The sequence below is a fragment of the Scylla paramamosain genome, unplaced genomic scaffold (genome assembly GCF_035594125.1).
Source record: "Scylla paramamosain isolate STU-SP2022 unplaced genomic scaffold, ASM3559412v1 Contig52, whole genome shotgun sequence".
NCBI classification, from domain to species: domain Eukaryota; kingdom Metazoa; phylum Arthropoda; class Malacostraca; order Decapoda; family Portunidae; genus Scylla; species Scylla paramamosain.
In genome coordinates this window covers 523,534-551,381 of record NW_026973717.1, presented here as the reverse complement: position 1 = coordinate 551,381, position 27,848 = coordinate 523,534, and the positions used below count along the sequence as shown (strand labels likewise).

Below are 27,848 nucleotides of genomic sequence, written 5' to 3'. Positions count from 1 at the left end.
TGTCTCTAATTTCCAACAGCTGACATGTGGAGTCCCCCAGGGGACCAAGATGGGTCCTCTATGCTTCCTCCTCCTCATCAACGACGCCCTCACCGACACCCCCCATCGCTGGAAGTATGTGGACGACTGCACCGTGGGCGTCCCAGTTTCCAACAAGAACCCGGACTACTCGCCACTGCAAGCAATTCTGGAGCGACTGCAGACGTGGACAGAGGAGAGCAGGATGACCATCAACCACAGCAAAACTGTGGTGATGCATTTCTGTACCTCCTCTGTACCAGTGCCCCCTCCCCGGCTCACAGTGGGCCCTCACCCCCTCCAGGTGGTCCAATGTGCCAAGCTTCTCGGAGTCACGGTGGACGACCAGCTGACCTGGAAGCAGCATGTCGCCAGCACCGTGAGATCAGCTACCTACAGGCTGTACATGCTGCGCAGACTCAGGTCGCTGGGGACGCCGACAGATGAGTTAAGGGGGGTGTACCTCACCTTCATCCTCCCCAAACTCATGTACGCCTCCCCAGCGTGGTCCTCCTCCCTCACACACACTCAACAGCTACAGCTAGAGAGTGTGCAGAAAAGGGCGTGCAGGGTCATCCTTGGCCCTGCATACACCACCTATGAAGAAGCCCTGACCACCCTGAGTCTGTCCAGAATATCCACCAGGCACCGAGAGGCTCTGGAGAAGTTTGGGAAGGGACTACTGCATCATCCGCGTCTCAGAGACATGCTGCCGCCCGACGCGCCTCGCCCTGTCCGTGCCACCAGACACCACAACAAAATAACGCCCCTGAAGGCGCCGCGCACGGACCGGTACAGACTCAGTGCGATTCCCACCATGGTGCGAGCCATCAATCGATAGTATTTCCCTCCTAGATTAGTCTTACCGTTAGGATTAATGTTAAGTTTTTCCCCATCCCCTATGTACATTTTCAGTTTGTCAACTGCCTAAATAATAAACCGTTTATTATTATTATTATTTTTTAATTACACACACACACACACACACACACACACACACACACACACACACACACACGGAGTAAACCTAACAGATAAAACCTTGAGCAAACAGCGCAGGAAGCAAAATGAAGGGGGAGCTGTACTGAAGACCCGGACAAAGCTAATACGGGCACGCATCCCCGAGGGTCACGCGTGTGTGTGGTGCAGCGCCGGGACCCTGACACCTGGCCCAGCACATGCCTGGGGTCGATACCTGAAGGGCAGAAGAGGAGTGTTGGTGCTAGACCTCTTGTTGTTCCTGCTGATGATGAGGGGAATGAAGAGAAGGTAGTGATGGTGGTGCTATTGTAAAACACGCACACACACACACACATATACACAGAGAGAGAGAGAGAGAGAGAGAGAGAGAGAGAGAGAGAGAGAGAGAGAGAGAGAGAGAGAGAGAGAGAGGGGGCGTACTGGTGTTAGTGGTAGTGGTTGTTTTAGTGCTCCTTATAACGTTAAAATGGAAGATAAAAGAATGAAACATGTTCTCCAGCTGGGTTTTATAGAATGATATAGGATGAAAGTCTGGTGGTGGCGGACAGGAGACAAACGGGTGGTGGTGGTGGTGGTGGTGTTGGGAGTGATGGTGGTGGTACTGGTGGTGGGAGTGTAGGTTTTTGGTGGTGGAAGGGAGAGAGAAAGAAAAGGAATACATGTTTTTCAGCATAGCGTAGAAATTTATTGTGCGTAACAGTGAAGAAATTTAACAGCGAGCGAGCGAGGAAAAGAGAGAGAGAGAGAGAGAGAGAGAGAGAGAGAGAGAGAGAGAGAGAGAGAGAGAGAGAGAGACAAAATAGACAGGCAGAACAACATACAGGCCCTAATTCAAAGTAACAATTCAAATTTACAAACACCACAAAACCAAAACAATGAGCAAACAGCACCTCGGCCACGCTGCGCTGGAAGGAAGGAGTGAAGGAAGGGAACCCTCGAGGCGGAACGACGAACTCGCTCATTTTACTTGTGTCCTTGAATTCCGTGATCCCGCCACGACTCTTCTGGACAATTTGTAAAAGAAAACAGGACTTACCCGAGAAGATGTCAGGATCAAAGAAAGAGAAGAAGAGGAAAGAAAAACAAGAGGAGGAGGAGGCGGTGTAGGAGACGGAGCAAAAGGAACAGGACGAGAAGGAGAAGAGAAGAAAAAAGAAGAATCAAGAGAGGTGCTGGAATAGGAGAAGTTGGAGGAGTAGGAGAAGCAGGAGGAGGAATAGGAGGAGGAGGAGGAGGAGGAGGAGGCAAGTGTGGACAGAAACACCTTGGCCATGTTATCCTGAAAAGGCTTAACAGAAGGGGACAGACAGATTGCTTTAATATCCGGGCAAGGAATTGGTGGAGGTGGGACTTGTGTGTGAGAGAGAGAGAGAGAGAGAGAGAGAGAGAGAGAGAGAGAGAGAGAGAGAGAGAGAGAGAGAGAGAGAGAGAAGGCATAAGTAATGACCTCCCTGGCATAGATGAGTTGTGATGAGTGTGTGTGGTATGGTGATGAGGCCTAATGTGTGTGTGTGTGTGTGTGTGTGTGTGTGTGTGTGTGTGTGTTATTTTTATGATGTTGAGGTCTTAAATTTACTTGATGTGTATGAGAAATGTGTGTGTGTGTGTGTGTGTGTGTGTGTGTGTGTGTATTCCCGTGAGTATAGCATGTAATCAGAACGTACTTGTGTGGCAAATCCTTCGTGATCTTTTTACCATAATTATTACGGACTAAAAGATATTATTTATGTGAGCTTATGAATTTGTTGCGTTCTTAATTTATAAGGAAATTGTTTTACTGTAAAGCTGTAATCAATAAACTACAATAACAACGACAACATAAACACTCCTCCTCCTCCTCCTCCTCCTCCTCCGCCTCCTCATCCTCCTCCTCCTCCTCCTCCTCCTCCTCCTCCTCCTACTACTACTACTACTACTACTACTACTACTACTACTACTAATGTGTGTACGTGTGTATGTGTGTGTGTATGTGTGTGTGTGTGTGTGTGTGTGTGTGAGAGAGAGAGAGAGAGAGAGAGAGAGAGAGAGAGAGAGAGAGAGAGAGAGAGAATGTGTGTAAAGGGTAAGTGACTGCGTAAAGGACGAGAGAGAGAGAGAGAGAGAGAGAGAGAGAGAGAGAGAGAGAGAGAGAGAGAGAGAGAGAGATGAGAGTGCAGTGTGTGGACGAGGAGGAGCCGTTACGAGAGGAAGTGGGAGTATCTAAGTGGTGCTGGAGGGGAAGTGGCGGGCGGATTGGGAGAGGGGAATGGGGAGAGGGAGAGGAGAGGGGAGGGACAGGTGAGATGTAGGGCATTAGCTGAAGGTGCAGGCGGAGGTGTAACTTGAAGGGAGGAGGAGGAGGAGGGGGAGGAGGCGGTGGCAAGAGGAGCCTCTGCTCCGTGACAAGTGATCATAATATCCTGCTTAAAGGTGTGGAAGCAACGTATCTTTCTCTCTCTCTCTCTCTCTCTCTCTCTCTCTCTCTCTCTCTCTCTCTCTCTCTCTCTCTCTCTCTCTCTCTCTCTCTCTGTGTGTGTGTGTGTGTGTCCAGATTATCGTGTACTTCTTTCTTGCTTGAAACTTTTTCTCTCTCTTTTCCTCCTCCTCCTCCTCCTCCTCCTCCTGCTCTCCACTAATTACTCGCACACCTCATCGTCCTCTAATCTTACCTGGCCGAGACTGGCTTCTCTAATAACGCACTGAACCTCACCGGAATGGGAACTGAAGATACATACTGGGACAAACTTTTCCTTCATCCCTGCTACTAAGAGAGAGAGAGAGAGAGAGAGAGAGAGAGAGAGAGAGAGAGAGAGAGTAATGACATTAAGGTACAGAAGCATTATCTGACATTCCTATTAAGATACCCCAGCAAACATTAAGTCTTCCCCGCGTCTGTCTTGCGAGAAATAAAAGTGAATAATTAATATAACGCACGGGACGGTGAGTGGTAATGACATGACGGTCCTCCTCAGGTGTGTGTCGTAATGAGTTAATGGGAGTAAATACTATTATGGTACGTTATGTAACAGGACTAGAAGAATAAACGAGAAGGAAGTGCATGGATCAAATACGCAGAAGAACAAGTCATGTAGCAAAAATAGAAAATAATATAATAGTAATGATAATTGTAATTATAATAATGATGATAATGATAATAGTAATAATGATAACAATAATAGTAATAATAATAATAATAATAATAATAATAGTAATAATAATAATGATAATAATAATAATAATAATAATAATAATAATAATAATAATAATAATAATAATAACAACAACAATACGAAAAATAAAATTAAACCATATTAACTAAACTATAACAGATATAGACAAAGAAACGTTTTTTTTTTTCTCTCTCTCTCTCTCTCTCTCTCTCTCTCTCTCTCTCTCTCTCTCTCTCTCTCTCTCTCTCTCTCTCTCTCTCTGCAGACGATGCTGTGGGAAGCCTGATGTTACTTAAGCCTAAAGGAGCCGCGAACACTGTCATTCCTTTAAGTTTGGCGGAGTAAGGTCATTCCTAAGTAATTGTGTGGGTTTGTTTATGGGGAATGCTTGCTATTTGCCGAGGTCTCGAGGTCGTCTGCGGAGGTTAATGTTGGCAGTGGGAGGAAAAGCAGACGGTGTGTTGAGTGCCTAGATAAGAGTGGCTTTAAAAAGTTGTAGGTGTCAGAGATGTCGTAGGTAGTAGAAATGACAATGATTCGGTGTTTTACCTCGTCTTTATCAAGCAGGCTCTAGTGTAAGTTATTTGAGGGTTTTCAAGTATGTTTTCGTGATGGTAGTGATAGTTTAAGAAGGACTGTGCATCATTAGTGTGGGGAAAACATCGTGAGAACTCGACTGATCACCTCGGCGGACTTTTAAAATAGTAGTCGTAATAAAAGCTCAAAGAAATTAAGAATATGACCCAAAGGCAAGTTAAGATTGCATAGTCCTAGTCCTTTGACCACTAATGAGAGTATGACTTTTATTAAATTTGGATAACCCTGAATAATTCAACGGGGCGGAAATAGAACAAAAACCACTTGAAGATCTAAAATTTTCAATCACTTGCTTTATTTTTTTCCCCCTTTGATTAAGCGTTAAAAAAATCAGGTCAAAGGCACTAAAGGGAGTGAAAAGAAAGAAAGAAAAGGCTCATTAATATTGCAGCTCTTCAAAGGAAAAAAAAAAAATGAACAAGCGAATTAAAAGCAGTTGAATAATCTAGTTTTTGACAGTCTGCAGTGTCCTCCGAAATTATACTCTTGCGTGGACTGGAGGAGACTACAAGGGAAGGAGTGACGAGTGCTGGGAGCGGAGGAATGGAGGGGCGTTCATCTGAGGTGTGCAGCGGTGCGTGGCGTGTTACCGCAGCCCTCCTCCCTCATGTGTGGTACTGATATCGGGCGGAAAGCTATATATTTTTTTTTTTACGTTGTAGCTTCTGTTTTTTTTTTTATCGTGTTTTCTCGTCATCCATGTTTACGTTTGACTTTCGTGTTTGTTATGATGTTGCTCCAGTTTAGTATTTTTAGTATTTATTTTATGGAAAGAGTTTATTGTTTATTCATTTATTTATTTTTAGTTTAGCGTGTTTGTTTTCTGAAGGGGACATTGTATTTTATTGTTTTGTTTGTTAACTTATTTACGTTGGCATTATGTAGGCACGTCTTGGTGTTTGTGCATTTATTTAGTGTTTACTTTTATATATCTCGCCTTGATCTCTGGGTCCTTCACCTGTCACGTTTCGCTTCCTCACGAGTAGCTAGTGTTTCACCCGTTATTTCACTCTATTCTAGTCAGTTACGTTTCTAGAATAATATTTAAACCTCACACAATATCTATTTCCCCCCGTTAGATCTACAAGCCTCTTAAATATCATATGGTAATATTTTACTACCGTATAGTTATTTACGTTACTTCACTCGGCAGCAGAATAATTACCGCAACCTGTTGTATATGTATTATATGCTAACTAGTATGTAGTGCGCCTTCCTCTAGCCAGCTGTTGTTTCCCAGCTGCCTCGTGTCGCTCGTAATGCCGCTGTAGTGCTCATCAGTCCTGCCCTGGGTGTCTTACCGCTGAGTCTTGAGTGAGGAGGTGAAGGTTTTGCAGCCTCGTGTTGGCTGGCGGCCTGTGCTCTCTCATACACGCCCTTACTTACAATCCGCTGCCTCACTCATTTAGTCACTTATGCATTCACTTACGAGTATATGCCTCTCGCGCTACCACTCACTCAGCCAATTTCTCTCCCTCGCTCACTCACTTAGACTTTCATCCGACTGACTGTCTGACTGACGAGCTGAATATGGATGACTGACTAATTGTCTGACTGACTGACTGACTGACTATCGTAGTAGCGGAATTGTTGTTTGATTAGAAGCTTGCTTGACTTGATAAATTACTTATTACCTGACGAAGTGATTAACTGGATAACTAATCTGTTCAACTGGCCTGCTAAGGTGCTGATTGAATGAAGCTGCGGAACTAAGAAGCCCAACAACTGAGTGACCGGCCGACAAACTAACTAACCAAATAAATTTTAAACAACCTAACCTAACCTAACCTAACTAGCTGACAAACTAACAGTGAACATTGGAAAGGAAACTAAATGAATAACTATGACATTGATTAACTCATACCAGTAGTACCCAACTGACTGACTATCAAACCAGCCAACTAACAGACCTACTTACCGACTGACTGACTGACATCAAATCAAATCAGCAAACTTTACGAGTGGGAACTTGACTGACTGGCAGCGAAGTGAATGGACGGGAGAGCGAGGGAGAGTGAGGGAGTGAAGGTCATAGGCTCCACAACGCGACGCTCCTAAATTATTTCTGAATTCACGAGTTCGGATCACATGACGGCTTGTTAAACTAACTCGTCTTGTTTGCGTGCCTGAGTGAGCGGATATCAATATTTATAGAGAGGATATCAATATTTATAGTGTGTGTGTGTGTGTGTGTGTGTGTGTGTGTGTGTGTGTGTGTGTGTGTGTGTGTGGGAGTGTTTTCTTTCCTTTCTTTTCTTTTCTATACTCCGTGTGTTTATTGATCCTACGAGTTTTATTAAGTAGGAACATGTGACAGGAGAGATGTTTCTTATTTATTTTAATGTCTTCTTACTTCTCCTCCTCCTCCTCCTCCTCCTCCTCCTTTTCCTCCTACTCTTGAGAAATGTTCTTTTTTTTTTACTCGAATATGACACGTTTACTCTCTCTCTCTCTCTCTCTCTCTCTCTCTCTCTCTCTCTCTCTCTCTCTCTCTCTCTCTCTCTCTCTCTCATCAATCTGCTAATTTTTTTTCCCCTCCTTTCGTTGCAGGAGAAACAGGAGCGCGAAGAGGAAGAGAGGAAGAAACGCCTGCAGTTGTATGTGTTTATTCTGTGCTGTGTCGCCTACCCGTTCAACGCCAAGCAGCCCACGGACATGACCAAGAGGCAGATCAAAGTCACCAAGCACCAACTGGACGTCATTCAGGGGCGCTTCCAGGTAAGGGGATCTGAAGGTGCATCCTCACTTTGTCCCTTCTTGTCTGTGAGTCTCTGCCGTCTTATGTTGTGCCGGTGTGCATCTGTTTGTCTCTGTCTGTCTGTCATTCTCTCTCTCTCTCTCTCTCTCTCTCTCTCTCTCTCTCTCTCTCTCTCTCTCTCTCTCTCTCTCTCTCTCTCTCACGCGGAAGAGAGGGGGTGATTTTGTTTAAAACCATAAGACCACAAGGGAAACTGCCAGATGTCTATAGGCTCACGCTTGGCAGTTCCTTTATAAAACATTCACTCCTGTACTTACTTTGAACCTATTATTTATAGTCCTTTTCTGATTATTAAGCATAAGAATCTTGTCTATATCACCCTCTCTCCTTATACCACTTATTTACTCTAGTCTAGCAAATCCCTTCTTACTCTGCGTCTCTGATGAATAGAAGTTTGAAAGCTTAAACCGTCTCTTGTAAGGGTTGTTATGTATTTCGTGTATTTTTTAGTCGGTATATCTTTAGAGATGTGCCTGTGTACTGATTATGTTTATGATATTCACTTCTCTTCGGAGTAATTCATTTAAATCTACCATGAATGAAGCAAGTCGCCATGGTGCTTCTGGTGCACCGCCGCCTCCAACTCACCTCGCTTTGTTTCTTCGTCATACAAAAAAAAAAAAAAAAACAATGCTGGGCAGCTTTTCCTCCTGAGGGTATTTGGTTTATTCACTCTTTTTCATCTCTTGCATCAGGATATGGAGGTTTTCTTAACTTTTGAAACTAAATTCCACAATAGTCGTACGAAGAACCCTAAAAAAAAAATTGAGAAGTAAAAAGCATCACCCCCATATTCTGTTTCAGTACCGATTTTTCATATATAAATGACAGTTCCATATAGGGCGCATCCATTCAATATGACTGAATATATGACTGAAGGAAAACCTCGTGTATCTATTTATTATTCATAACAATGAGTGAGCGAACAAATTTTAAGTGATACTATTGGTGCGTGTGGAGAACAGCAAAGACACCAAATGCAGTGGCAAGTGTTGACCTTTTCTATTCCTATTGCTGGCGTTCTAAAATAACCTGATTTATGAGATAAACACACACACACACACACACACACACACACACAGAGAGAGAGAGAGAGAGAGAGAGGAGAGAGAGAGAGAGAGAGAGAGAGAGAGAGAGAGAGAAACATCCCGTTCATCAAGCGAACTTTCTAAACGTGCATAAAGGGCGTGTGTCGTGTGGTCGTGCCGCCGCGTCCCGGTGACTGTGGCGGCTTGCAGGAGTGGCCGGCACAATAGCGGGGCTTAGCTGTTGCATGTGTTAGAAAGAAATTATATTCAGTGCTGGGAAACCTTGCCGCATTGCCGTGCTGTGGGAAAGAGAGAGAGAGAGAGAGAGAGAGAGAGAGAGAGAGAGAGAGAGAGAGAGAGAGAGAGAGATTCATTATTTCACATCAACACTCACAAAACGAAAGGTAACTCAATTCTGATTGCCTATTAACTTCTCATAGAAGGAAGGCCGAGGATAGGTGAGGAGGAGAAAGGAAGGGAGGTGTCAAGGAGAACAGCAGAGATGCCTTGAACGTCCCTGGGAGGGTTGATTCCCACTGCACAGCCCTGCGGCGGCTGCGGCTGCGTCATCCAGGCCAGCTTCCCAGACACTTGTACTCGTAGGTTGCCACGGTGAAGCCTGGAGTAGCAGTCCGCGCCGCTGCCACCACCACCACCACAACCACCACCATTATCTTCACTCATTCCCCATGCCTCCACTCACAAACTCTCTCTCTCTCTCTCTCTCTCTCTCTCTCTCTCTCTCTCTCTCTCTCTCTCTCTCTCTCTCTCTCTCTCTCTCTCTCATTATTAGAAGGGAGTGCCGCCAGTGGCCGGGGATCGTAATTCTCGCGTCTCTCGGGGCGTCGTCACAGTTTTATCACAAGGTGGTGGCGGCGGCAGTGTTCCCTCCCCTCCGCCTCGCACCGCACGAAGGAGAGCAAGTGTTATCGCTCTATCTTATCACTTTTCTCCCTCCAGGGTTTGTCATGTTTTCCTCGTCCCAAAGGCTCTTATTCAGGAACGTTTTGGTCTCTCACCACTATTTTTAAAGGCCGCGGAGATGATCAGCTGGGTTCTCAAGAGTGCTTCTCTTGTTGATAATGTAGAAATATTGTTAACCTGTCACTAGAATCATGTAACTCATGTAACTTCAACTAAATCGTTTTGAATGTAGTGGAGGTGCGGCGCGTGAGTGTTTCAGAACATGGCCTTGTATTGCTAGAAAGTTCCACGTCTTTCCGCTTAACTCCCACGCCCTCATTTTCCTCACTGGGAAGTTATTCATCAGTGAATTTTTATCCCGTCATGCTAGTCATGCTATGATCTTTTTCCCTTCCTTTCATTCTCTTCCTTTCAATATCCAATAAGAATAGAAATAAGAAGCTTTAGGTGTCAGTGAGAGGAGAAGGAGGAGGACTAAGAAAAGGAGGAAGAGACAGGGGGGGGAAATTTGATGAGTTAGGGGGAAGCTATTGTCGGCAAGTCCCATATTCTCTTATTTTCCCTCTTCCCTTTCTTCTGGCCGCCGCCCACATCCCCGAGCCGTCTGTGCCGCTATCACAGCTCCCCGCCACATCATTTCTGTGTGACGGGATCCCACTACGCGTCTCCTGTCCCCGATACTTGTTGACGACTGGAAATTGCGAGATAGGTACACATGTCACCAGCTGTACAGGGAGGGGCGGGATGACAAGGGGCGAGATAGCGTGAGAGAGAGAGAGAGAGAGAGAGAGAGAGAGAGAGAGAGAGAGAGAGAGAGAGAGAGAGAGAGAGACTTGTGAAGGGAAAGACAGTGTGTGGGTATACTCGTATTTAGTGATGGGAAAATGAGAGGGTGTAGAGGATACGTCGCGTGAGACTCTCAAAGAAGAGAGGATTGAAAAGGTGAAAGATAGACTGATGAAGACAGTCTGGCGGGGCGACCTGAAAATTATGACCCTCACTTCTTTTTCTTTTTAACTTACGTTACTTATTTTTCATATTATGTTTAAATTATATTTTGGAAAAGCTCTTGACTTTTCTAAACAAAGGACGTGAGTTATGTTTTCGTTTGCACGTAGACTATTAAAATAAAATTTTCGCCATTCATTGCTGGAGTTGATGGTGTGCCGTCGTTTGGGTGGCTTTGTTTTGCAGAAGTTGATAAGTTTAGTTTATTTTTCTAACTATTCTAGGGAACAAGTTGCCTTACACTATGTACATATTCCACAAATGATTCCATTCATTCCCTCCAAACATGTGAGAAAAGTTTCCTGCTTTGCCCTTACGGACTGCAAGAAGTCTCGATATTGATAAAAACCTCTGCTTCCTTTGAGGACTGTCCGTATTAGTGGAAGCTCCGGAACTGTAGGAAGGAGGTAAAAAAAGGGCAGGAAGGCATAACGATTCCATGAACTTCTTCGCTGCAGATGTAGTGAAGTGAAAACCTTGATCTCAGGTTTCTCTCACTCACACACACACACACACACACACACACACACACACACACACAGCAGAAAGATGGTATTTATCTCACACTAGAAGCTTGGAGTCATGTGAAGGTCTTTTTAACCATGGATCACGGAACTCTCTGAAAGAAACTGGAATTCATTGACAGCAAACACATGCGAGTGGAGACAATTGCGAAATGTCTGTCAGCGATAATGTTCTTAGCACAGAAAAGTGATGTACTAGGTAACAGCGTAATCGCATAATTATTGTAGTGTTAATGCTGGAGTGGTGAAAATTACTAGTAGGAAGTGATACATCAGTAAAGAGTCTTTTGGTGAGGGAATGTTACGTGGTACACAGTGTTGGAGGAATGAAGGGTTGATAGGAGACTGAGACGTGTTGGAAATATGAGATAATCAAGGAGTATACGGCTGTAACCTTCCCTTCAACAATGGTGATGAGATTAAGAAAGAAAAAATTAGAAAAAGGAAAGGAAAAAAATGAGCGATGGAAAATTAATAGGAATGAATAAAAAGAAAGACTAAATACATGTAGGAGTTAAGGAAGCTGGAGAATTATAGCAGGAGGGGGAGAAAATTTGGCTTAAGAGGATGAGCGAGAAAGGATGAAGGAAAAGAAGGTGAAGTACCTTTGGAGGTTATGAAGGCTGGGCGTGACGGAAGAGTGCTGCGAAAGGAGAAAATAACGGTAAACATGAAGGAAAAAGAAGAGCACCAAGAAGACAGACAGGCAGACAGTCAGGGAGGAGGGACAGAAGCCAACTAGTCAGTCAACTAGTGACATGCACCCCACACACACACACATACACAACCAATAGTATGCACGTCCACTATGATTTGTTGCTCTTGTTAATGTAACAATTTTTCTTCGGTCCATCCACGCACGAGATATACGAGCTGTTGTTGTTGCTGTTTTTGTTGTTGTAGGTCGTGGTGATGGTGGTGGTGGTGGTGATAGTAGTGGTGGCGGTGGCAGGACAGGCGAACCGAGCTTCTTTTGGGATTAACTCATTTCTGTGGCTTTGTGTGTGCCAGTATTTTTCCCCCGCCATCTGTCTTTATTGTGTTGACTCACTTTACTAACTGTTTTTTTTTTTTTCTTCTACGTGAGATTGGTGGCTTTCGTGTTTGCTTCTACACAGTTTTGTTTTCCACATGAAGGTTCCGTCAGCCAGTACCACCACCAGCATAACCTCATTCCTTGCCGTTCTCGCCCTTTTGTGCAGCACCTCTCCAGTGTTCCCAATTGCCACTGCCCTATTCTTCCTTTCTCGTTTCCTCTCCTTTCTCTCCTCCACTTCCCCCTTGCCATAAATTGCTCCTCCCATCTCGTTTTCTCTATCATCACCTTTCTCTTTCCATAACATCTCCCACACTTTCTTTTTATTCCCTTTTCTTCCCTTCCTCAGTCATCACTGCTCTCTCCTACGTTATTCTATCCTCCCCATCTTTGTTTCAGTCTTTCCTGCCTTCCTCTCCCTCCTATCTCTCGTTCCATAGACAGTAATGGCCTTTTAGTTGTTGCCCGCGTTGGATTAAAATCAGCCAGTCTCTCAGGCAGTCAGTCAATCAATGCATTCTTTCATCATAGCCTTGTTCCTTTGTGCCTCCATTTCTCTATCTTATCTTTTTTTCTTTTCCTCTTCTGTCTTGTCCATCAGTTCTCTCTCTCTCTCTCTCTCTCTCTCTCTCTCTCTCTCTCTCTCTCTCTCTCTCTCTCTCTCTCTCTCTCTCTCTCTCTCTCTCTCACCACTAACGCCCGTCAGCAGCCTCTCTCACCACTGTTATTCATGATCCATTCGCCGATAATTGACTTGCAACATTCCTAGTCTCGGGTAATCACTGCCACCTACATCCCCAGTCTCACCCCTGCACGTGCTGGGGCGCAGGGCGAGGGAGTGAGGACGCGTTGAGAGGGAGGGAAGGAGGGCTGGTGTGCAGGGAAGGGAGGAGGGGCATGTTGGGAGTGTAGTGTAGTGGGATTGTATTTGGTGTATTGTGGTGTCATTAGGAGCTGGGTTGGTTGTTTGGTTGGTTGGTTGGTTTTGTTTTTAGGGCGTTGGGTGGTTACTCTTCTTTTTCTTGTTTTTTTTTCTTTTTCTTTTTTTTTCATTTCTTTTTTTCATTCTCCTTTTCGTGTTTTTTACATTTTTTTTTTCGTTTGTGTCGTCGTCGTCGTCGTCGTCGTCGTCGTCGTCCTACTCCTCCTCCTCCTCCTCCTCCTCCTCCTCCTCCTCCTTTTTCCCTTCCCTAAGTTGCACATTATAACATAGTCCCTGTGCTCTAATATACTCCAGGCTTTGGTACTAAAAGGTCCGGTATATTAATCACAGGGAATTAAAGAGCTGTTACATTAATGACCTGGTCTCCCCGTCATAAATAAGTAATGAGCGGAGACAAGCTTAGCGAGTCTACAGAAGATGGATGTTCTCACTCCCCCACCTAATTCCTTACTTTACAGTATTACTAGAGAAAGTGATTTGCGAATAACATGTTACAGGAGAAGGAATGTGTACGTGCCTTTGATAGGGTAGGTTTCTTTTCATTAGTGTCTTAGTAACTGTGATTTATTTGATTTGAGCAGTGTCAGCAGTGTCTGAGTCAAAGGATGCGCGAGAAACCTCCAAATAGTCGTGGCAGTGTTTCTCCCATTCCTGCCAGCCACATCTCAAGGGCGCAGAGTGAATGACTTTTTTCCCTCTACGCGAGATTGTTACCATTCGTGTTTGCTTCTACACTTTTTTTCCATATAAATATTCCGTCCGCCTGTACCAACTCCACAACCTTATTTCTTCCCACTCGCACTATTTACGTGCAGCATCTCTCCAGTGTTCCCAGTTCTCACTACCCTCTTCCTTCTCTTTCGTCAGCAGTATCAGAGTCCACGGAAACACGAAATATCTCGAAATGATCATTGTAGGCACCGATAAGTCGTCCCCAGCAGCAGGTGATCTGTTGCACTGATCTAGCCTGTGATTGGAGGGTCGAGGAAAGACGACCTCTTCGATTTTTATTGATGATGCAGAGATACTTGTAAAAAATGCGAACAATTCCTCGGTCTCGGTTCCTCACATAATATCATGCACATTGCTATAAAAGTACTCACATATGTTACCTATAATACTTATAGGTAACATATACAATCAACTTGGTGCTATGACATTCATTTTCTACTATAATAATGATATATTTACCTCCGGTCACCCGCCTGTCCGTGTGTGTGTGTGTGTGTGTGTGTGTGTGTGTGTGTGGCTGCGTCGGGAATGTGGGTGACGCTTGCAGCCTACAAGCCCTTCTAACAAATGAACATCGACTCGGACCTGTATATTTCACATGGGAATTCATGCGAATAATAAATCACTGAACATTTAATTTTAAAGAAATAATAATATAGGGCACATACACATTAAAGTTCCTCTTTCTTTCCTGCCAGCCACATCTCAAGGGAGCGGAGGGTAGAGGACAGTTGCCTTTGTTCTCCAATTTCTCTTGCATTAGATTAGACGGCTAGGTTTATAACAAACAAACACATGAGGGTTAACACATGAGGGCAAAAACTCTGTAGATCCCCAAATGGCTGAGCCAGCCACGACTCAAAGTTCTAGTGGGTGATGAGGAGCCTTTGCCTTCACTATCCTATGTCTCTCGCTTTTGATTAGACAGTATAACTTATAACAGTTTTGCAGGGGCTAACACACTCTCTCTCTCTCTCTCTCTCTCTCTCTCTCTCTCTCTCTCTCTCTCTCTCTCTCTCTCTCTCTCTCTCTCTCTCTCTCTCTCTCTCTCTCTCTCTCTCTCTCTCCCCGTATCTTTTTTTTTTTTTTTTTTTTTTTTTGTGTGTGTGTGTGTGTGTGTGTTTCCGGGAGGTCTGCGTCGTTCAGACATCAACACCACACATGAAGCTCTTAACTTTGGAAACAGAACAGTCATCTAAGACACGCTTTTTCTATTACGCGAAACTTGCTCCCTTTAACCTTCCTTCCTTTCTTCTTTCTTGGTGTGGTGTGTTCCTTTTGTGCATCAGGAAAAATATTTAGTCTCAATAAAACGCAATCAGAAAAGATTACAATGATTAGAAACTTCTTCACACTGACTGCCAGCATCACGTCAACCTTGGGTATTTACGTAACTGTCTGTATTTCTCATGTTTTTTTTTTTTTTTTCTCGAGGGACGATCTGATTTCAACCACCGGCACTCCCACGTTCTATTCCAACTAATGGAACTTTCTGACAGTAACTCGCTAAATTTTATGACTCCTTTCTTCCTTTATATCCACATTTGTCCTTCTATCGCGAAATACGGCCCCGTGAGATTTATAAAGTTTTGATTCTTTCCTCTTAGAATCTATCGCTGTTAGTTTCGTTTATATCCATTCGTCGAGAGAGAGAGAGAGAGAGAGAGAGAGAGAGAGAGAGAGAGAGAGAGAGAGAGAGAGAGAGAGAGAGAGAGAGAAGGGGGGGGGACGGGAATCACATGCACCACAGTTTCGAGGTTTATAAAGCTGTACGAAACACTTTTACCGTCACTTTTACCATCGTGACGATGTGAGTTTGACCACAGCGCGGCGAAAGGGAGGCAGCAGTTTTGTGGTGGAAGGGAGAGTGAAGGGATAGAGTGATGGCCACGGGGAGATGAAGACGGGATGAGAGAATGAATGGGCGACTACTGTGTAATGAGAGAGAGAGAGAGAGAGAGAGAGAGAGAGAGAGAGAGAGAGAGAGAGAGAGAGAGAGAGAGAGAGAAGGGGGTGAAAAAAGCATGATAGTCTCTTGTAATATGAAACTGTCTAGCTTTTTTTATCATTTACATAATAAAGAGTATATTCTGAGGAGAACATTGACAAAAAAAATTGAGATAACTTTTTCAAACCATCTTAGAACTAAAAGATTGCCTTCTACTAAGAAATTAAGGGATATAAAAAGAATAAGTGAAGCAGAGAGAGAGAGAGAGAGAGAGAGAGAGAGAGAGAATAATTACACAGAGAGAAGTAAAAATAGTGTACCTATGAAGCGCTGGTCTCCACTCGTGATAAAAAAGAAAAAGTTAGATTTCCTCGCCTCGTCTCCTGGCACTAGTCACCGAGGAGGCAAGGCGTGCCGCTGACCGAGCACTGGGTAATGAGAGATGGCTGTTTTATAAGCTGCTGCTGCTGCTGCTGCTACTACTACTACTACTACTACTACTACTACTACTACTACTACTACTACTACTACTACTACTACTACTACTACTACTACTACTACTACTACTACTACCACCACCACAATGAGAGCTCAAACAAAATGGTCTGTACACCACCCACGGACAGCAGTTTTCGTATTTGGGTTATTGAGGCTCTGATCAGTTATAATGGCGGTGCATATTCCTTTAATAAATCTCTGGCGGCGGGATCGATGAGTATTGCAGCGTGCTAATTATTCAGTCTTTGTACGTACGTGTAATTATGGAAATACCTGGACGCTCGCTAATTAAATATGCATTTCCGAGTTTTCCAATGTGTTGATGATTGCGTCACCCGCTGCATTGTCTCAGGGTCCAGAGGGAGGCAGGACAGCAGTGGACCAATTAGGACTCGTGACCAGGACGTCTTTTGAAATGATATACAGTTTTGCATCTCTCGTCCTGTGTTGTGCCTCCATTTTTTTCCGTATATTTCCTTTTCCTCTCTCTCTCTCTCTCTCTCTCTCTCTCTCTCTCTCTCTCTCTCTGTATCCATGAAGTAAAAACTTGAACATCCGAACCATATATTCACACATCTAAGCAATTTATGTCAATAATTACTATTAGCAGACTCTTTCGGACGTCATTGCTGTTCCGAAGTGTGCTAACTTGTTTTCATGATTATAGATTATGCATTTTAACGAAGATTTTGTATAACTAATGTGAAAAAAAAAAAATATATATATATATATATATATATATATACGAGTGTGTGTCATTAAAGTTCCAGGACTGGTGCCACACAAGTTTTATTTCACATCCAGGCTACAAACTATAGGTTATCTCCTTCGAAGTAATCCCCCTGGCACCGCATGCACTTGTCCATCCTTCTCTGCCAGGCTTGCATGCACTGCTGGAAGGATTCTTGCGGGATGCTCCTCAGCTCCGTCGTCACGGCCTTTTTGATGTCGTCCGCATCATCAAAAACGGGTCCCCTTCATGACCTCCTTGAGCTTGGGGAAGAGGAAGAAGTCGCACGGAGCGAGGTCAGGTGAGTAGGGCGGTTGCTCCAGCACGGCGATGTTCTTCTTGGCCAAGAACTCTCTGATGCTCAGGGCATTGTGAGCAGGCGCATTGTCGTGGTGAAGCAGCCACGAGTTGCCCTGCCACAACTCCCGCCTCTTCTCGCGCACTGCACGAAGCAGACGCCGCAGTACTTCTTTGTACACATGTTGGTTGACTGTCTGGCCCTGTGGCAAGAACTCGCAGTGGACGATGCCCCTCACATCGAAGAAAGCGATCAACATGACCTTGAAGCTGGACCTGGACTGCCTTGCTTTCTTCGGCCGTGGCGACGCCGGACTCTTCCATTGAAGGCTCTGGCGTTTGGTCTCCGGGTCGTACTCAAATACCCAGGACTCATCGCCGGTGATGACTCTCCTGAGCAAGTCTGGTTCAGTTTCCAGACGCTCGAGGATGTCCTGACACACCTGCATGCGTCGTCCCTTCTGGTCATCGTTCAGGAGTCTCGGCACCATCTTCGCACAGACTTTCCGCATGCCCAGATCTTCAGTGATAATCTTCCACACGCTGTTGTGGTTCATGCCAAGCTCATCTGCGATCTTTCGAACAGTCAACCGACGATCGTCACGCACCATCTGCTTGACACGCTCAACATTGGCCTCATTCCTGCTCGTTGAGGGTCTTCCACTCCTGGGGTCATCTTCCACGTCCTCCCGGCCCTCTTTGAACCTCTTGCACCACTCAAAAACACGTGAGCGTGACATTGTCTCATCCCCGTACACTTTTTGCAGCATACCCAGTGCTTCTGACGGCGTTTTCCCCCAACTGCACCAAAAACTTCAAGTTTGTTCGCTGTTCAGCGCTCATTGTTAAACGACCTGCAACAGAGGACATGATTTTAAAAGCACGTAAGAAAAAGATTAGTGACTGTAGAGGGTTGGGAGCGCAGTTGTATACTCCAGAAGGATTACTTTGAAGGGGAAATATGGTGGTTTGTGGCTTGGGTTTGAAATTCATCTTTTAGGACACCAGTCCTGGAACTTTAATGACACACCTCGTATCTATGAAAAGAAAATCTGAATTAGCAGAGTCTGTCAGTTTTTGGTTAAAAATACATTTAGTGATACGAGATAAGTGTGAGCTCAGTTTAAAATTCAGTAAGGGTGTAATATCCTCTCTGATTCTCACCGACATAGGACACGCCAAGAATTTATGCAAATATGCAAGTACCGGAGCATATTCATATTACTACTACTGAGGGTTTGAAAAAACCCGGGTAAAAAAAAAAAAAACTAAACTAAAAAACCAACCCACTGTTTTTATGGGGGTTTATTTATTTTTTTTTTTGTGGGGGCCTTTATTGTTTTTTATTTAATTAATTTTCTGTTTATCCTTCATATTTATATGTAAATCAGTTTAAATAAGCAATTAAAAAGCGATCCAGAGTGAAACAAACGTTTGATTTTTTTTTTTTTTTTCATGGAGGGGCACCAGCCAGGAGCAACAAAAATATAATAAAAAAAGTTCCACTGAGGTGCCGGTGATCAAAAATTACAGGATAAGTGTGTTGAAACCTCTCTCCAGAAAGAGTTCAAGTCATAGAAAGGAGGAAATACAGAAGCAGGAAGTGAGTTCCAAAGTTTACCAGAGAAAGGGATGAATGACTGAGAATACTGGTTAACTCTTGCATGTGAGAGGTGGACATAATAGGGGTGAGAGAAAGAAGAAAGTCTTGTGCAGCGAGGCCGCGGGAAGAGGGGAGGCATGTAGTTAGCGAAATCAGAAGAGCAGTTAGCGTGCAAATAGCGGTACGTAGAAGATGGCTAAAGATGCAACATTGCGGCGATAAGAAAGAGGCTGAAGACAGTCAGAAGAGAGGAGTTGATGAGACGAAAAGCTTTTGATTCCACCCTGTCCCATACCTGAACAGATAACGCCCCTATACAGAGTTAGCAGGTGGGGAGGTGAAAAAAACTGGTGGAGACAACTCAGAACGCCTAACTTTATAGAAGCTGCTTCAACTAGAGATGAGATGTGGAATTTCCAGTTTAGATTATAAGTAAAGGGCAGACCGAGGATGTTCAGTGTACAAGAGAGAGACAGTTGGGTGTTATTGAAGAAGAGGGGATAGTTGTCTGGAATGATAGATAGTTGATAGATGGAGGAATTGAGTTTTGAGGCATTGAATAATACTAGATTTTTAGAGAGCTCAGAAGTCAGGCGTTCTGTGGCTTCCCTGCAAGAACTGTTTACTTCCTCAAGGGTTGGACGTCTACGAAAAGCCATGGAAAAGTGCAGGGTGGTATCATCAGCGTAGGAGTGGACAGAACAAGAAGTTTGGTTTAGAAGATCATTAAAGAATAATAGCAAGAGAGTGGGTGACAAGACAGAACCCTGAGGAACGCCACTATTAATAGATTTAGAAGAAACACAGTGATCGTCTACCACAGCAGAAATAGAACGGTTAAAAAGCAAACTTGAGATGAAGTTACAGAGAGAAGGATAGAAGCCACAGGGGAGCAGTTTAGAAATCAAAGCTTTGTGCTTTTGATATGCCTAAGCCAACAGGAAAAGTTTCGTCAAAATCCCTACAAGAGGATGACCAAGACTCAGTAAGGAAAACCAGAAAAGCACCAGTAGAGCAGCCTTGACGGAACTCATACTAGCGATCAGATAGAAAGTTGTGAAGTGATAGATGTTTAAGAATCTTCCTGTTGAGGATAGATTCAAACCTTTAGTCAGGCAGGAAATTAAAGCAATAGGACTGTGGTTTTGACGGATTAAAATAGTGATCCTTTTTAGGAACAGGATGGATTTAGGCAAACTTCCAGCAAGAAAGAAAGGCAGATGTTGACAGACAGAGTTGGAAGAGTTTGACTAGGAAAGGTAGATGTTGATAGACAGAGTTGGAAGAGTTTGACTAGGCAAGGTGCAAGCACAGAGGCACAGTTTCGAAGAACAATGGAAGGGATCCCATCAGGTTCGTAAGCTTTCTGAGGGTTAAGGTCAGCGAGGGCATGGAAAACATCATTGCGAAGAATTTTAATAGGTAGCGTGAAGTAGTCAGAGGGTGGAGGAGAGGAAGGAAGAAGCCCTGAATTATCAAAGGTGGGTTTTTTAGCAAAGGTTTGAGTGAAGCGTTCAGCTTTAGAAATAAATGAGATGGCAGTGGTGCCATCAGATTGAAATAAAGGAAGGAAAGATGAAGACACAAAGTTATTGGAGATATTTTTGACTGAGTGCCAGAAGTTAAAAGGGGAGATAGATCTTGAAAGATTTCGACACTCTTTTAATGAAGATCAGACACTTGTTTAGTTCATGCTAATACAGGTTGATCCAGTTGGACAAAACCTGTGTTAACTTGTGCTTTACAGGAAATGAACGGTTCAGACTTGACTACTTTTACATTATTTATGTATATGTACATATATAAAACTTATTTATCATTATGATATAGAACTAAATATTGATGTTAAATATAGAAAAAAAAACAGGCATTTTTTTTCTTTTTTTCTTTTTATGGGGGTGGGTTTTTTAATGCCAACCTTAATAAACCTTAATTATCAATATGATATGGAACTAAATTTTGATATGTAATGCCAACCCTGTTGCTGCTGCTACTACTACTACTATATTAATATTATTATTATTATTATTATTATTATTATTATTATTATTATTATTATTATTATTACCATTATAATAATAATAATAATAATAATAATAATAATAATAATAATAATAATAATAATAGTAATAACAACAACAACAACAACAAAAACAGCAACAACAACAACAACAACAACAACAACAACAGCAACAACAACGAGGAAGAAGGATTCGATACATTATGCTGACATTCGTTGAAAACTCCCCCCCGTCCTCTACCTCTACCCACACAGTCATCAGTCAACACCAAACCTCTTCCACTGTTGCCACTGGTGACGCACCACCACTCTACCATCCCTTCCCCTGTAAACACTCCCTCTCACCTCTGCGTCCCCAACACTTCCCTACCCAGCTTTTGAAAGGCAACACGGGCGGGCCGGAGAGTTAGAAAATTTGTAAGACGATCTCAAATCTACCTTCTTAGCCTATTAACTTTACCAAATTAAGCTTCAGCACCTTTTAAAATAAAAAAAAAAATATAGATATTTTACACATCCTGTTTTATTTCTAGATAAGTCAGCGGCAGGTGAGGATACTATGCCTCTCACTTGTTGGGAATGTAAAAGTTCGTGATTTTTGCTGCAACACTTCCCGGTAGTCACTCTTTCTGCTGTCCCTGTCGCAACAAGTAAGTGTCTACAAAAGTGTGTTGAGACAGACGGCGGCACAAGGAATAACGGTCAATACTATCTACTTCCAGTCTTCGCCTCTCCCTCCTACCCCCTCTTCACTCATCACTGCCTCCAAAGCCTCTACACACAACATTTTACCACTTAATTCCTTTCTCGCACCCTTAATACTCGTACTCCCCATCATATCCCTGCTAGTTCCCCACCAAGCCTTTGTATTATCCCAACCTCATAATCTGCTATTCCAACGTCGGTTTGCGTATTAACTGCTGACATTGCTGTGTTTCATAAGCATAACCTGTTTGGTGACACAATGCTTCCAATGTGACTATAATACTAAGAATTCCCTTCTCTCGAATGTTTTACGCTTTTCTCCCTCCCCTTCTTGATAGTCTCTTCAAATGCTTTCTTCTGCTCTATCTTTTTAAGGTGTGTAAGCCACCGTCTGTCGCTTCCTGGGTAAGAGTGAGAAGTAATGTACAATGTTCATGAAGGATGGCAAGCACTTAACATTATGGGATGTAGCGAGGTTGTTGTCGCACAGCTTTACTAGGGAAACGAAAATTAAAACTCCCCATCGTTTCCTAAGCTGTGACGTGTTGCCAAGTACTCTTTCGTACAGAAGGCATTCTCTCGGGACAGAAGTCTACTTTACTGTTTTATGGAGGTACGTGAATACAATTGCAAAGGTGCCAAGGGAAAAGCACATAAATAATGAAAATAATGTAAAAAAGGAGAGCTGAATCACTCGTACTGCTGCCTGCCAGAACATGCTTTGAAGGGAAAAAAGGAGAGGCGGCTTCATCAGCAAATTTTAAACCAATCTACCTTGTTATAATCAGGGAACAGGGTTCAAGAGATTAAAACTGTTGTCTTTTAGTCTTTAAATAATCACAGTCTTCACAGACTATGATTATTTAGAGAAAATATGTTCAGGTTTCCTGGGGTTTTCTTCGTAAAATATATTACATAGAGCAATAATTTTATGTTGTAGCTTTTCCTTGAATTAATTCCAATTTAGATTCATCTTTTACGAGACGAGATGACCAGAATTAAGCGGCATATTCTAAATGAGATCTAGCAAGTTGATTTGTGGAATCACTTCTGGAGTTCTGTTCTCCCAAGGTAAGTGTAGTGAAACCCCATCACATATTAGCTTTTCTGACCTCCAGGTCAACAATATGAACTAATCCTGAGGTCACTAGTGATGGCATGAAAATTCTTTTTTGTTCTATAATTCATTAATGAATTGATCTACAATGTATAACTATATTCAGTACTATTATTATAATATGCATATCACTTTACATTTATTGGTTTATATTTCAGTAACCACTTATTGCTGTTTGATGATGGATCTGATCAGCAGCACACCGTCCACATAAAGAGCACGGCGTACTGCACATGCTTGGTCTCTTTTCAACATACATGGAATGGTGTTACCTATTCTGGTCAGATCTTTCAAAGCATGAAGCTGTGACAGGAAAGGAAACACCTCAATGATGAAGGGACAATGACAGGGGTTCACTTTATATATATATATATATATATATATATATATATATATATATATATATATATATATATATATATATATATATATATATATATATATATATATATATATATATATATATATATATATATATATATATATATATATATATATATATTTAAAAAAAAATCTATGTAACAGCTATGATGTGGTTTTTCAAGGGAGCAGGATACGCAAAACAGGAGAATTGGAAAAGGCTTGCAAGAAACACCAATCCCATAAAGTAATGGGTTACAGCTGAAGACAAAGAGAAGAGGTGAGTTCAGATATAGTTTTTCGATGTTGTACTTTACTTCTTACCTCCATGAGAGGCGATAAGTATTACAACAATAGTAACGGGAATAGAGAAGCGTTTCCTCTGAGATGCGACAAAAATATTCTCTCTCTCTCTCTCTCTCTCTCTCTCTCTCTCTCTCTCTCTCTCTCTCTCTCTCTCTCTCTCTCTCTCTCTCTCTCTCTCTCTTCGTCCTAGCACACAGTCTAGACAGGGGCTGTCATCCAAACACAAAGCTTAAACTTTCGCCGTAAATCAAAGTACGTGGGCGTGGGCGAGCGCCTGGGTTCCTCCTGGGGGATGCATACACAGGACTGCATCGACAGCGGGAAACAAGCACGGATGCAAGACTCACCATAACTTAACAACATCACGAAAAAGAAATAACGGGAAAAATGGGCGATTAACTAGTTTGCACAGTACAGATCTTGATGAAAAATAAGTTAACAGGTGAAGAGAAGAAGCGCCAGGACGAGAGAAGTTTTCTCCTTCCAGCGTCGCTTCGACACTGCTGAGATCAACAAAAAGAAATCCAACTAATTCTTAGAGAGAGAGAGAGAGAGAGAGAGAGAGAGAGAGAGAGAGAGAGAGAGAGAGAGAGAGAGAGAGAGAGAGAGAGAGAGAGAGAGAGAGAGACCCTGCCTATAAACACACACACACACACACACACACACACACACACACACATACACACACACACACACACACACACACAGCCAGGTAAAGAAAAAAAGCTTTAGTTGACACATTCACACGCCGCGGAATGCAATTATCAAGTCAATTAAACAAACGTGACAGGAGGATTGTCTCAGTAATATTTGCTTTGCGTGTTAAAATTTGCTCCTTGCCCTACATTCCATTGAAAATTACCACTACTGCTGCTGCTACTACTACTACTACTACTACTACTACTAATAATAATAATAATAATAATAATAATAATAATAATAATAGTGGCAACGGTGGCGTGTTTCTCTTTGCATTTGATGGTAATGACAACAATAAAAGAAACAGGAAAAAAAAAAAACTGCATCGTATTGTCCCTACTTCACCTTTTTTTTCTTGTCCGTCAGCGAGCCTTATGCATCATCCTCTCCCTCCCCTTAGAAACCCCTCCTGCATTATGATATCCATCCTGCCTTTCCGCACCAGAAACTTCTTGACGATCTTTACATCACCCTCGGCTGATGTATAGTGGTGTGGATACCGCACCACTATGACTGACCGGTCATTACTGCTGCACAACCCAGAGCGAGGCAAGTTCAGGTATCAACAACTAAGTTCTGTCTGTATTCATAATCACTTCGTTTTCTCACATAACTTATCCTTTAATTTTGGATAGTTCTTTTGGACCTCTCTTTGAGGACTGGCAATCTAAGTAGGTCTATTCTTCGCACTTTTTGTTGCCCTTGACCAGTGCCCTTATAATATATATATATATATATATATATATATATATATATATATATATATATATATATATATATATATATATATATATATATATATATATATACTCCAGAAGGATTACTTTGAAGGGGAAATATGGTGGTTTGTGGCTTGGGTTTGAAATTCATCTTTTAGGACATCAGTCCTGGAACTTTAATGACACACCTCGTATTGTCTTGACAGTTGTCTTGATATGTTCTTCATATCATTTAGAGTTATTGCTGATGATGGTTGCGTACTTTTGGACAAGATGTGTTGATATATGTAAGATTTATATAAGGATGGCCTTTCTCTGGTAGATTATTAAATTTCTCTTCTGTATACATGAATTTCGATTACCAATAGAAGGATTCCTTCTGATAACAATTACCGCATCAGACTTTATCCAAACGTTCACATTTACTGGAGGAGGAGATGATGAAATGATGATGATGATGTGAGGAGATGATGAGATGATGATGATGAGGTGGAGGAGGAGGAGGAGGAGGACAATGATCGCCATGAAGCGACAAGTCCACTTCTAATGTACTCTACCAAAATTATACAAGCGTCATTTTTTATTATAATCATCCTCGTCATCTTCATTTATAACGGTAAGAACAGTAAAAGTAGAGGTTGTAGAGGCAGTAGTACTAGTAGTAGTAGCAATAGCAGCAGTAGTAGTAGTAGTAACAGCAGCAGGAGCAGCAGCTGCAGTAACCGCAGCAGCAGCAAGAACAGCAAGTTTTAATAGCATAGAAGAAATGCCACAGGGCAGAAAATAAGCAGTAAACAAAATTGGATACAAAATCCCATGCAGTAACGAGAGCATAGAGAATACCAAATTTCAACGTCCCTTTTTTTTTCTTTCTCTCTCTCTCTTCCTTTCTTTTTTTATGACGGCGTGGTGACACAGAGAAAATCTGAAGTGACAAAGAGGAAGCAAATTGCATAAAAAACCTTGCAGAGCTTACTAACATAAGGCGGTAGAACTGATGATGCTCGTCACTCCTTGCATAAGAAGACAACAAGAGATAACGATTAAGATCGCATACCTAACAACACCAAGAAGTAATGAGTAAGATCGCGGTGCTAACAACAAAAGGTAATAAGTAAGATCGCTGCCCTGAGACAACAAGATCGCGGTCCTGAGATAACAAGATCGAAGCCCTAACAACAACAAGAAATAACAAGTAAGATCGCGGCCTTAACAACAAGAAGAGGTAACAAGTAAGATCGAAGCCCAACATTCTTGACCTTTTCCTGACCTCTAATCCTTCTGCTTATGCTGTCACCCTTTCTTCCCTTTCTTCTCCGTTGGGCTCCTCCGATCACAATCTCTTATCTTTATCTTGCCCTATCACTCCAATCCCTCCTCAGGATCCCCCTAAGCGAAGGTGCCTCTGGCATTTTGCCTCTGCTAGTTGGGGGGACCTAAGGAGGTATTTTGCTGATTTTCCTTGGAATGACTACTGCTTCCGTGTCAGAGACCTGTCTTTGTGTGCCGAGCGCATAACAGAGGTGATAGTGTCTGGCATGGAGGCATACATTCCTCACTCTTTTTCTCGTCCTAAACCTTCTAAAACTTGGTTTAACACAGCTTGTTCTCATGCTATACATGATAGAGAGGTGGCCCACAAAAGGTACTTAAGCCTTCCATCACCAGAATCTCATGCACTTTATATTTCTGCCCAGAACCATGCCAAGTCTGTTCTTCAACGAGCCAAAAACTCCTTCATTAGCAGAAAATGTCAAAACCTTTCAAGATCTAACTCCCCTCGTGATTTCTGGCATCTAGCCAAAAATATTCCCAATAACTTTGCTTCTTCTTCTTTCCCTCCTCTATTTCAACCAGATGGCACCACTGCTATCACATCTATTTCTAAAGCTGAACTCTTCGCTCAAACCTTTGCTAAAAACTCTACCTTGGACGATTCTGGGTTTGTTCCTCCCTCTCCTCCACCCTCTGACTACTTCATGCCATGTATGAAATTTCTTTGCAATGATGTTTTCCATGCCCTCGCTGGCCTAAACCCTCGGAAGGCTTATGGACGTGATGGGGTCCCTCCTATTGTTCTCCGAAACTGTGCCTCCGTGCTTTCACCTTGCCTAGTCAAACTCTTTCAGCTCTGTCTGTCAACATCTACCTTTCCTTCTTGCTGGAAGTTTGCCTACATTCAACCTGTTCCTAAAAAGGGTGACCGTTCTAATCCCTCAAACTACTGTCCTATTGCTTTAATTTCTGCCTATCTAAAGTTTTTTAATCTATCCTCAACAGGAAGATTCTTAAACATCTATCACTTCACAACCTTCTATCTGATCGCCAGTATGGGTTCCGTCAAGGCCGCTCTACTGGTGATCTTCCGGCTTTCTTTACTGAGTCTTAATCATCCTCTTTTAGAGGTTTTGGTGAAACTTTTGCTGTTGCTTTGGACATATCAAAAGGTTTTGATAGAGTCTGGCACAAAGCTTTGATTTCCAAACTATCCTCCTACGGTTTCTATCCTTCTCTCTGTAACTTCATCTGAACTTTCCTTTCTGACCGTTCTATTGCTGCTGTGGTAGACGGTCACTGTTCTTCTCCTAAATCTATTAACAGTGGTGTTCCTCAGGGTTCTATCCTGTCACCCACTCTCTTCTTATTATTCATTAATGATCTTCTAAATCAAACTTCTTGTCCTATCCACTCCTATGCTGATGATACCACCCTGCACTTTTCCACGTCTTTTCATAGACGTCCAACCCTTCAGGAGGTAAACATTTCACGCAGGGAAGCCACAGAAAGCTTGACTTCTGATCTTTCTAAAATTTCTGATTAGGGCAGAGCAAACTTGCTATTGTTCAATGCCTCAAAAACTCAATTCCTCCTTCTATCAACTCAACACAACCTTCCAGACAACTATCCCCTCTTCTTCAATGACACTCAACTGTCCCCCTCTTCTACACTGAACATCCTCGGTCTGTCCCTTACTTATAATCTGAACTGGAAACTTCACATCTCATCTCTTGCTAAAACAGCTTCTATGAAGTTAGGTGTTCTGAGACGTCTTCGCCAGTTTTTCTCACCCCCCCCCCCCAGCTGCTAACTCTGTACAAGGGCCTTATCCGTCCATGTATGGAGTATGCTTCACATATCTGGGGGGAGT

At 42.8% G+C, this 27,848-nt stretch overlaps 1 protein-coding gene across 1 annotated transcript in view; it reads left to right on the top strand.

Annotated features, from left to right (window-relative positions):
• The first annotated feature begins 7,299 nt into the window (after nucleotides 1–7,299).
• Nucleotides 7,300–27,848, top strand: part of LOC135098251 (calcium-dependent secretion activator-like) — a 204,616-nt gene continuing 184,067 nt past the window's right edge. Inside the window, exon 1 of the mRNA XM_064000517.1 lies at nucleotides 7,300–7,463. The gene's annotated coding sequence lies outside the window, so the exon portion shown is untranslated. The remainder of the gene's footprint in view (nucleotides 7,464–27,848) is intronic.